Here is an 8,276-nt window from a genome sequence, read left to right as displayed (position 1 = left end):
AAAAGGGCTTGGCAACTGAAGGGAAAAAGGCCTGGCAGCGAAGGGGTTAAGCAAGGGCCCTTGCAGTAAACCACAACATTCCCAAAATACAAACAATTTCTAGTGAAGGTCAGACTTTTTTGCCCATAACCAACATACAACCATGGCTCTTCTAAGAAGGTTGTGGGAACGGGGGGAAGGGTTGTGGGGTGTACACCACCCTAGTAAATTAATTTTCTGATAAATAGTTGGATACAAATCCATTCAGTCGGGTATGGTGTGAATCACCAGGAATTTTTACATTCAGACAAAAATGCACACACTCTCTCCCTCTCAGTTTTTAAGGTCTTCAAAAATATTGGCAATTTTACAAAATATGGAGACAGTTTTAAGAAAAGTGACCACTTTTCTTGCTCCCCTTAGCTCCCTTCTAATGTCACCATATCTATAATATGGCGCACCAGGGCAGTAGTTAGGGAACTAGCATCAAAATATTTGACACTAGTTCGGAGCTTTACAAGATTAGCGTAAAATTATTTGACTTTAATCTTGCAAAGCCCATTGTGGTCCATTGTAAACAGTAGTGGGCCTCCTTTTAACGCCTGCCTGGAGCAGGCGTTAAAAGTGCTGAAATAAACGATGCAAAGAAATCTCTTAAATTTCTTTGTGCCATTTTTTCAGCCACCTGCCTGTTGCAGGCATAATGTAGCGCAAAGGGTTACAAAGTGGCGCAATGCATGCATTGCGCCACTTTGTAAATTTTGTGCGGCCATTTTGGTCTCATAGTGCTACATTAGTGTAAAAATAATTACGCAAATGTGGCTCAAGGAGGCACTAGGGTCTCTTAAATCTGCTCCATGGTGTTTTCCCTCTCTTAGTACCCCTATCGATCCACATTCCTCTCCCTTTCCACTGCCCCTTAAGCCCCTCGAATGCTCCTGGCTTGCGTATAATGGATTTTTACATTATATGCCAGTCTGATCGTCGAAAATCTTAAACTCACCCTCCTCAATCTTACTGATCAAGCTACCCCCCTGATTCTCCCCCTTCAAACCCACCACACCCATAGCAGCAAAAACACTTCGACTAGGACCTCTTAGTGTTGGAGCAATATTAACAAACAAAAGATCATTGCATCTAAAATACAGTTCATGTTGTACTGACAGATGAACATTTCTTTGTCAGTTCCGCTACTTGTGTTAAAAGCACGCTTAATCATGCTTGTGGTATCCAGTCTGGCCCATCCTCATTCACTTAGTGCTTTTAATTCCAAAGTCCATTTTCGCATAAAATGAAATTAATTTCAGTCTGCCAGAAACAATTCTCCAGTTACTTTTGGAGTTGAGCCACGATGCACATTTGAGTTGTATTTGTATGATATTGATGCAAAGGATTGTCTTCTCTCTCTTATGTAAGATGGAGCCCCATATCCTGGTAAATGACCCCGTGCCCTTAAGTTAATTGTCATTTTTTTAAAAAGTGCTATTACCGTGTATATATAACAGTTGTCCCCCATTTGCTTGAGGTCTTCAAACATCTCATCCTAGAAAAATATATATACATATTTTTGAATCGTCCTGCCAAATTTGCTGACAATATTTCTGGCTAAACTTAAAAAATGCGATGTGCCAGTCAACAGCAATGACCAGTTGATTTAATTCATGGATTTCCCGTGAATTGCATACGTCTTTCTTCTGCTTTTGAAACAGTGAACCATTAGCATTTAGAATCAACTCTTCAGCATGTGGTAAAGAAAATATATGGTGCTATCTACAGACCGGCTAATATCACTCTCACATGGAAGAATATATGTTCGGTAAATACATTTTTCTCATACAAACTGGACGCTTCCGAAAGCTTCCGTCACATATTTGCCCCATAACATTTATTTTGCAGAAAAGGGAATATTATTTCCTTAAAACTAGTTGGTTGTAAAGAACTGACACAGCACGACAAACCGTTTGTCACCAAGCTGCTTGGAATATGAAAGGAAGCTCAAAAAACTGTAGTGGTGAGAGATATAGGGCCTTATTAGAAGGCATGTGGCAACACTGCATTGGTAATCCCACACCTGAAATTACTGATGCATCAGGGTATGGTAACTCCAGGATCCTGGATAATTGTGGTGTTAAAAAGTTACTTCTGAGAAATCTGGAAAATCTGTTGGAATAGGTTACCTCCTCAGGGCAGGTTCAGTATTTCCTGGGGGGTTATATGCTAGATGTACAGCAAGTTGCAATATTGTTAATCCAGGGGAGGAAGTCAAATGGGATACTGTTGCAAGTATATTTTAATGTGATGTGAGAATTCTGAACTAAAAGGTCACACAAGAGGGTTTGTGAGGTTTCTAGTAGATGACCTATATGAAGGGCTTTGGCTCATACAGGAATTAGAGGGATGCTGATTTTGTCAGCTGGTTATTTCTCCTTTGCTTGTAATTTTTGTGAAGGTACTGGGTATGATATGTGTTTGTATGCACACACACTCTCACTATGAGTCAGTCGCAGCTGGTGACATTTGAATGAGGTGGAGTGTAAAAGTTGGATATGACTTTTATGTGGCGAGCACGCTAAATGAACAAACATGGGGTCCATGGTGGGTCCTCCTCCTGAGAACAAATTGAAAAAAGATTGGCAAATGGTGCTTTTTAAAGCAAATGATTTGATTGAGAAACAAGGTTTATAAAGCAGTGGGAATGTATAGTCTTGGGATATTAAACACATTAAAAACTGCTCCATATCTTACTTCATTAAAATGTTCAACAGTCACCGTAATGTACACATTGTATAGCACCACAGCTTCAAGCCTTTTCAAATGTGTGCTTGCCCGGTGTCTTGCACTGCATGCAGCATCAACTTTGGAAGAAAATGTTCAAACCAGGATTTGGGAAACACCCACAGCTGCTGGCTGCAATCAATCATATACATATATGTGCAGACAGGTATTCAAGTGGGATGAAATAAGTGGGGGGTTCTCGAAAAAGGAACATGTAAAATAAATTTCTCTAATTTCCATAGTGTTCCACCAGTCCGATGCTTTGGTTTCTCACTGAGATGTCATTGGTTCCAGATATATAACATAACAACTGACATAAACTTAAAACCTGCCACTAAGATTGGCTTTGTCAATAGTGTTAGCTGTTTAGGATAAATAAGTAACAGCAAAGATTTGTTATAAATGAGCATTGGAAATGTGTCAATTCTGAAATTGTGAGACTGAATTAAATATTATTGAGGCCTTTGGAATGAATATTGGCCGTCAGTAATGTGTGTATTATGTTAGATATGTATGCCCTTTTTCTCTGCACATCTCGTCCATCTGCACATCTTCAACCTCCTCTCTTTCCTCTTTGGCACCCTCTTTTCACTCTCCCCCGAATGCACTCCCTCACTTCACCACCCCCAAACATCCACTGCACTCACTCACATAGAAGCATTTTATTTCCTTTTGCATTTGACTTGTAAATATTTTGACACCTGTGTACCCCCTTCACACACATTTACACATAATTTCAATTGCAACTAGAATACATGACTATTCTGTGTGCTCTACAGAGAGGACAACCCACTGACAGGTGCTTTGCTTTGCATTCAGCCTCAGCGCCAGAGCTCTCAATCAAACTGCCTCATAAACACCTGGCACAATGTAAAGTATGCACTATGCAGGAGTAATAAGCTGCATAACAAATGTACAGAAACACAACACAATGAGATACTAACTATCTTGGGGTATGCAAAATTAAATAAAATGTGAAATAAGAGATGAACTAAATCGTTTACATGCATTACCTTAATGTTTTTAACATTCATTGTCTGTAAATCAATCCATGTTTTTGGCATTAATGTCAAGGGCATGAAAGTACCAGTTTTAACGCCATACAGCAGATAAGACAATACGTTACTTACCTGTAAGTGTAGTTTTCCAATATTGGTATCTTTCATAGATTCACATGCTTGAATCATTCCCTGTCATCGAAGTGGGAGTCTTACGGTAACTTAATAAAGCAGTATATATATCACTATCATAGGCTAAAAACAAAAAAGTCAGTTTAATAGGCCATCCATGTCCTTTTTTTTAAAAAAAGGACCAAACTTGAACTATAACCAATCAGGCAACGGCACCCTCTAGAACACTCCCAACAGAGGCTGAGTCCCTCAGATTTTCCAGCACAAGTGGGAATAGATAATTCTGAGCTATAAGGGGAGCCTTTTGGGGAGGAGGGAGGGTTGCATGTGAATCTATGAAAGGTACCAATACTGGAGAACTGCAGTTACAGATAAGTAACTTATTTTCTTCTCCAGCATTGGATGTTTTATAGATTCACATGCTTGAATCAGAATAGCAAGCAATTACTGTATTTGTATAAATTAAAAGTATTAGCGCAAATAGCGGATGTGGGTAGAAAATATATACATAACATTCATATACAATATAATAATTTAATATTTAAACACATATATACACATCACACATTAAAATCCGCATGACTACCTAAGCACATGGAACCATAAGTGGTGTAGTAAAACCTGTCCAACCGCTGCATCACTGCGCTGTACCGATTCCACGTTATAATGCTGCATGAATGATATGCACACTTTTCCAAGTCGCAGCACGACATATCTTCTACAGAGGTACTTACGTAAACAAAGTACTTGAGGTGGAAACTGCCCCAGTAGAATGCACCCTAGTTTTCTCTTTGAGGGGCTTGCTAGTCTTTGAGTGGCAGAACTGGATCACAGCTGAAATACATACAGCGATGGTTGCCATTGTGACTGGAGCAGCCTTGCGAGTGTTCCTATCTGAGTCCAACAGTTTGTCAGTTCACATGAGTTGTTTAGTGCTATGGAAGTAAATTTTTTAGATATCACTTGATACCTAGCATATGAATAGACCTCTCAGCTGGTGATGTTGAATTCAGAAGAAAAGTCTAAAATATTATAGAATAATTGAGGCAAAATCTGAAGTAACCTTGGGAATAAATCTTTGGATTAGTTCAGAGAAGTATTAAATCGCCTGTGAGTCGCAAGAAGGTTCTTGAGTTGAGAGAGCATGCATCTCCTCTACCCTACTTGTTGGAGTGAGTGTTAGTAACAAGACGACCTTCCATGTGAGAATTATGACGTTTACTCTGTGAATGGGTTGAATGAATTCTTCATGAGGTGAAATATAACTTTGTTCAGGTGCCAGTCCGAGGAAGGAGCCCTTAATGTAGGAAAAAACTCTGAATAAATATTTTATGAACTGTTTGATGATTCTGCAAGAGTAGAAATAGAAAACGTGATGAGCATCTATATCTTGATATTGCTGTAAGCCATACCTTAATGGACGCATGTACCAACTGTGACTGAGCAAGTGAGAAGAGATAGTATAGTTATTTTTCAGATTATACTAGTAGAGGATGTAAGTTTGATTTCCTGGGGTCAAAGGCAGAAACGTTTTGCATTAACATTTACATGTTTGTATCGTGGCTTCCACTTTGACTTGGAGAGAATACACCTGCAGTCCTGAGGAATATTGAGATCTTTGAATTCATGGAATTTAGGAGTTGGGCTCCTAAGAGGAGATAGGTCAGGTCAAGGTGAAGGACTTGTCATTAGTTCATCGTTATGTTGGTAGGTGAATTCTGATAGCAGGAGAAGCTCCGTGAACCAAGACTGCGCAAGCCGCCTAGGTGCTGTCAGGATACTTTCCTCTTGGTGAGAATCTTTGGTATTAAAGGTATTGGGGAAATAGATAGGTATAGATCCTGGACCATCTGTCGAAAGACATTCCTCCAAAACCCTGGATATGGATGCCAACTTGCACAGAACTGGCATTTGCTGATTTCGTGTGTTGCAAAGGGATGCGGAGCCGGTTTGCCCCAGAACAAAATGATCATACTTAGAGCTGAATGATTAAACTCCCCTTTGTGGAGGCTGATTCCAGTTTTGTTTAGCATGCCTGCTATGAGATTTCTAGTCCAGGGAACATGTTCGGCCCAAAGAGTTATCCTGGGTGTTGTTAGCTGGCTCCAGATTTCCTGATCTTCCTTGGACAGCCCCAAAGATCCTGTGCCACTTTGTTTAGTCTTGTATTGCATGCTGGTGGTATTGTCTTTGCGAACTAACACCGCAGACTCTGCTACATTGGCATGAAAGTTTGGAGACTGAGCAGATGGGTTTGAGATCTAGGTGAGTGATAGGTATGCTCTTCTAGAGCAGAGACCACTTTTCCCGAATTAGAGGTTCTGTAGATGACTGCCCCAGCATTCCAGGGAAGCATTTGTTGTCTGAGACCACCAGACTAGAGCTTCCATCAATTCACTAGGCCCTCAAATGATTTGCTTGTTGAATCTATTGTTTTTGTAGGTGCTCCTGTAAGGCATTCATTTTCAGGCATACACGAGAGATCATATTGATGGCTGAGGACATATGATGCCCAAAAGATAATTAAACAGACACACTTATTTTTTTTATAGCCTGTTCTCAAAGCATTGTCTTTGGATAAGTCTTTGTTTTTGAACAGCATCTAGTGTTTAGGCCTAGGAACAGTATCTTCTTGGATGGAGGAGTTGATTATCTTTGATAATTCACAAGGAGACTTAGTTTGTGAAACAACTTTAGGCAACCCTCTGTGGCCTTGGACACTTGAAATGGCATTGGTGCTTTTATCAAAGAGCTGTTGAAGTTGGGGAAGACCTTCCTGGAAAAAGCTGATTTTAAGCTAAATGGAAAAATTCGGATGAGTGGGTGGGAATGCAAAAGTATAAATCCTGGAAATTCAGAGCTGTCATGTGCTGAGGGAGAGGGTGACAACATGAAAGGATTGTTTCTAGAAATACTTGTTAATTTCCGGAGGTCTATGATGGATGGACACTCCTCTGTTTTCTGAGACAAAACCGAGAATAGACGCCTATTTCTTGCTGAGAATGTGGGCCTTTCTCTATGGAACCTTTGGTTAGTGTAGCTAGAACTTCCTTCCGAAGGAGATGGAAATGAGGCGGGAGCCCTCGTTTTGGTGGAGTAGTGGGCGGACTCTAGGTGAACTGTAACATCTGTCTATATGTGACAAGATCCATGACTTATTTGTCCTAAGCTATTTACCGCCAAAGAATACAACATTTTTGGATCTGTTTTTCCCACTGGATGGTGTAATCAGCACTAGAATGTTGTCACTGTAGGTAGTCTAGCCTAAGGGCTACTGAAAGGGTTGATAAGTCAAATACCTATCAACAAATGTGTCTTTCCTGGGCCCCACAAAAGTTTTTTTCTTTCGAAATTGTAATGTCCCGAAAGATCTTGCAGTGTCAAGAGTCAGCCTTGACTGCTTGTAAGGAGTCGTCAATGTGTTTGCCAAACAGAGCATTGGCATGGTACAATAAAAATATTAGATACATTTGTACCTCAAATTATAAATGTTGTGTCTTGGAACCTTAGAATCCCAGACCACTGACCCTGGCTTTTGTGGGAATGCTATTGAAGCTTTATCTATAGCGCAATCTATGTTGTCAGATGATGACCTTTCACCCCCCTGTAGCAGCATTTTTTTTAATCCTATGGTAAGCATTTTATTTATGTGGCCATGTCCGACCAGATCTGGTGACTATACCTGCCCCGTATTGCCAGTGGATTGGCAGCCACTACAGTAGTATTGGATATAGATGAGAACGTCTTCTTGCTGGTTAGGTGGGATTATGAATGACAGTGTTTTCCCCGATTGTAATTTCTCCTGGATAGATCAACAATTGGAATAGGTTTTACAGTTTTTCTATTTAAAATCATAAAGAAAAAACAAACTTATTTCTTGTTTGCTACAGGAAGTTGGAAGTGTTTGGTCGCTTGCTCCGCAGGGTATGGAAACCACAAAAATTCATCTGGTGGAGGGAATCCACCAGTTGTGGGTGTAATATGCTCTGTAGGTCTAGTACTACAGCTACATGGACCTGACCCAGGCTCTACAATTCGAGGTGGAGTGGTGTAATTGCTCCATATATTGCCCCTCCATATATCCAGTGGATACCACCATAGACTACAAAGGCAATGAAGGGCTTTAGAAAGGTAAACCCTGTGTTGTTCAAAGTGCAGAAAGTTGATTTACTGCTGGCTTCCATCTCCTACTTGAGAACAAGGTGGTGGCAGCCAACCTGAGCTAGACAGCCCAGACTTAAATACATTGATTTGTTTAGAGATACGATCATATCTCTAGATAATCAATCTATTTAATATTTTTTAAGGTAAATGTGTAGGAATTTCAGAAGGGCGCAGTCCCAGAGCCCTAATGGAGGAATCACCTCCTGTTATGAGTGTAAATGCTTTACA

Source organism: Pleurodeles waltl, chromosome 6, assembly GCF_031143425.1.
Source record: "Pleurodeles waltl isolate 20211129_DDA chromosome 6, aPleWal1.hap1.20221129, whole genome shotgun sequence".
NCBI classification, from domain to species: domain Eukaryota; kingdom Metazoa; phylum Chordata; class Amphibia; order Caudata; family Salamandridae; genus Pleurodeles; species Pleurodeles waltl.
Note: the sequence above shows the minus strand (reverse complement) of the source record.